Raw genomic sequence first — 4,027 nt, forward strand, 5'->3', positions numbered from 1 at the left:
TAAGTGTTTGATATATTTGTTTTCTTTCTTACTTGAACATTTTATTAGTTTCTTAGGCCTTTACCAAAGCCATCAGTCATCAACTACTTTCTGAATACATATTATTTAATCACTAGCGTAGTGCCTAAGGCATTTGACTGCTAACCAGAAGGCTGGTGGTTCAAACCCACCATCCACTCCTCAGAAAGAAGGTTGGGCAATCTACTTCTGTAGTGATACTGCCTTGGAAACCAAAGGAAAGGTAGCTATGAGTCGGATCCGACTCTATGGCAGTGATCTTGGTTTTGGTAATATGCTGAATAGACCATACAAAGGCATTCAACTGTATGGATCATAACAAATTATGGATAACATTGTAAAGAATGGGAATTCCAGAACACTTAATTGTGTTCATGCAGAATTTGCACATAGACCAGGAGGCAGTTGTTCAAACAGAACAAAACAATACTTTGTAAGGTTAAAAAAGGTGTGAATAATGGTTGTATACTTTGACCATACTTAGCGAATCTGTGTATTTAGTAAATAATCTGAAAAACTGGACTATAATAATATGACATCAAGATTGGAGGAAGACTCATTAACCTGTGTTATGCAGATGATACAACCTTGTTTGTTGAGAGTAAAGAGTATATAGCATAAATAATAGGACATTGACACAGATAAATTTCCTTTTCACCCACTTTATTACTCTATTAAGGCTTTGCCAAAGCCATCAGTCATCAATTTTCTGAATATGTATTATTTAGTCAGTAATATGTTGAATTTAGGAGTGCTGGTAGCATAGTGCCTGAGGCACTTGACTGCTAACCAGAAGGCTGGCGGTTCAAACCCATCAGCCACTCCTTGGAAACAAGGTTGGGCAATCTACTTCCGTAGTGATACTGCCTCAGAAACCCAAGGGGGGTCACTATGAGTCTGGGCCGACTTGACAGCACATAACAACAACAACAACATGCTGAATTTACTATGCAAAGGCATTTGACTGTGTGTATAACTGATGAAGAACAAAAACTGCAGCCTTCAATATGAATTACACCTCAACAAAAGAAAACAACAATCCTCATATCTGGTCCAATAAGCAACATCATGACAAGTGAAGAAAAGATTGAAGTTGTCAAGGATTTCGTTTTACTTGGGTCCACAGTCAACACCCATAGAAGTAGCTGTGAAGAAATCAAAGGACTAGTATTGTATTGGACAAACTGCTGCAAGACTTCTTTAACATGTTAAAAAGCAAAGATGTCACTTTGAGAACTAAGGTCCACCTGATGCAAAATCAAAAAAACTCATTGCCATCAAGTCTAATCTGACTTATAGTGACCCTCATTGGGTTTCCAAGGCTGTAAATCTTTAAAGAAGTAGATTGCCCCATCTTCCTTCCATGGAACAGCTGGTGGGTTTGAACCTCTGACCTAGTTAGCAGACAAATTACCTTATCTGCTGTGCCATCTGATGCAAGCCGTTGTATTTTCAGTTGCCTCATGTGCATGTGAAAGCTAGACAATGAATAAGGGAGAATGAGAAAGAATTGATGCCTGTGAATTATGGTAAAGAACACTGAGTGTACCATTGACTGCCAGAAGAACAAACAAATCTGTCTTGGAAGTTTGGACAGAATATTCCTTAGACGTGAGGATGGCAGGCCTTTATCTCATGTACTTTAGATATGTTATCAGGAGGAACCAGTCCCTGGAGAAGGACATCGTGCTTGGTATAGGGTTAGGGTTAGCAAAGAAGAGGAAGACTACAAGTTGGATTCACACAATGGTTGCAACAATGGGCTCAAACATAACAATGATTATGAGGAAGGCACAGCACTGGTCCATGTTTTGTTCTGTTATCCATGGGGTCGCTACGAGTTGGAAGCAACACGACAACATCTAATAGTAGTAACAGTATGCTGAATGCTCTTTTATTTTGCTGCTATGAGTAGGACTGTATTTTCAACACTAGCAAACAGGTACAAATAGTTCAGACTCACAAATAATTTGATAAATTATCAGGTATGATACTTTTTAGATTGAATTCTATGACCTCAAGTTATTTTGCCATTAAATAGATCCTTGAAATGAAAGTTAAAATCCCCAAGTATAAGCTCATATCACCACTGGAAACCTGAGTATCTATGGGAAAGGAAAGAAAAGTGAGTGAAAAATAAATGATTATATTTGAGAATAACTTGATTGTCACTAATCGTGTCCCTTCTTTCTGAATCTAGCTATTTGGATAATTCTTGATTTAAGTATGTACTTGAAAATTTAAACCCAGTTGAGGGATAAACCAACTTGAGAAGAAAGGCTAATGACTCTACACATAAGTGGCACCATTTATTTATGCTGACCCTGGAGTGAAATTATTGAAATCATCAGAGCAAGAAGGAAAATCCTCTATGTGATTCAAGAGGGAATGCTAATTGTACTTCCTCTAACAGAAATTCAGAAATGTCATTAAATCCACCTAATTTTCTGATCTGTGGGTAATAGTTCTGGCTGTCATCTATAAGGCTGGAAAATACAGAGGGTTCCCTATCATTTTAAGTGTTTTAAACTTGGAATTGCTGTTTTTGTTAACTCAGTGGGTTTTTCTGTGTATTCTCAATGATATTACCATGAAACTGCTGGAGGTAGAGGAGATGAGTTAAGCTACTGAGAGTTTTGTCTGAAGCTCTGGAAATTATCACTGTACTGGAAGGAGGATCACAGGACCTTTGGATGAAGGGCTGGTCATGAACTAGACTGATGACTATGAAGACTTTTTATTATTATTACTATCAGAATATAGAGTTGTATACCAATAATTGAAACAGTGTTTGCCCTGTGAAAGTACTATTATGAACTTTGTACCTAGTCTCTATTACTGTTATTTGCATCTTGCAAAGCTAAGACCAAGAAATGGGTTCTAGGCTGATCTTTAACAAATTTCTATATTGCTAGGCCTCAGTTTCTTTATCTGTAAATGTCAAATTGCATGAATAGAAAATTGCACCTCTGTATTTTTGTCATATGTGCTTTGTGTATTTTAATCTATGATTACAACAGTTTACAGTATCAGAAAATGCAATAAGTATGTGATTATGTAATTTTGAAAGGTAAAACATAAAACAGTAATTGCTTTGAAATGTGCTTCTTGTTTTTTCAGCCTCAGACATGTCCAGCCTTAAACACATATCATGATCATGATTTATCTTCATAAATGTTTCCAGTCTTTCCTTGAATACATTGTAGGTATGCTTGCCATTGAGAAATGAAAAAAGAATAAGTTTATAGATGTATGTTTTATATATTATTAAAAATCCTACTAAATGAAGCCACATTCTTATTGGTTTCTTGTATAATGTTATTTATACACTTCATTAAATATATGAGTTTTATGACCAGCTGTCAAAAATAGTTACATTTAAATGAAAATATTTCTAATATTGTATTACTAGACAGAAGCAAAATCTAAGATTTTCATTTCTGAAAAAAGTCATTTTAGAATCCAAATCAAATGTTGAATATTATTTAAGAATGAGAGATTATTCTGTTAATCTTTGTTATGCAAGTCAAATTAGGTGGATTTCATGTTGCTTAAATTACAATTTTATGTCTTTCATTACCAATATGAATTAAATTATCTTTTTTTTTTCTGCCACTCCTACTCTCTGTAGTCAATAATGTTATAAAATGTTCAAAGAAAATGAGATACAGCAATTTGTTATGTCTAGATTTCCAGGTAACTTAACTGTCATCTAGTTATTAACAGAACAATTTGGAACTTGCATTTTGACAAATTTTAGGATTCCCTTGATAAAATTAACACCTCAATTAAAAGATCGAGTGAACAAAGCTAGATAGAAAGCCCCTTCTATTTGTGGGAAGACATGAAGAAGATCCTCAGCACATTTGTCTCGTATTTAGAAGAAACTATGAGAAAGCAATCGGAAGGAAGATTGGGCAATCCACTTCTATAGAGATACTGCTTTGGAAACCCAAGGAGAAGTCGCTATGAGTTGAATCAACTCAACAGCAGTGAGGTTTTTTTTTTT

The 4,027-nt window shown here is 35.3% G+C and overlaps 1 protein-coding gene across 1 annotated transcript in view; it reads left to right on the forward strand.

Annotated features, from left to right (window-relative positions):
* Positions 1–4,027, forward strand: part of KHDRBS2 (KH RNA binding domain containing, signal transduction associated 2) — a 977,984-nt gene that overhangs the window by 412,402 nt on the left and 561,555 nt on the right. The window lies entirely within an intron of this gene.

This window comes from Orycteropus afer, unplaced genomic scaffold (genome assembly GCF_000298275.1).
Source record: "Orycteropus afer afer isolate SDZICR_OR568_19922 unplaced genomic scaffold, OryAfe1.0 scaffold00140, whole genome shotgun sequence".
NCBI classification, from domain to species: Eukaryota; Metazoa; Chordata; class Mammalia; order Tubulidentata; family Orycteropodidae; genus Orycteropus; species Orycteropus afer.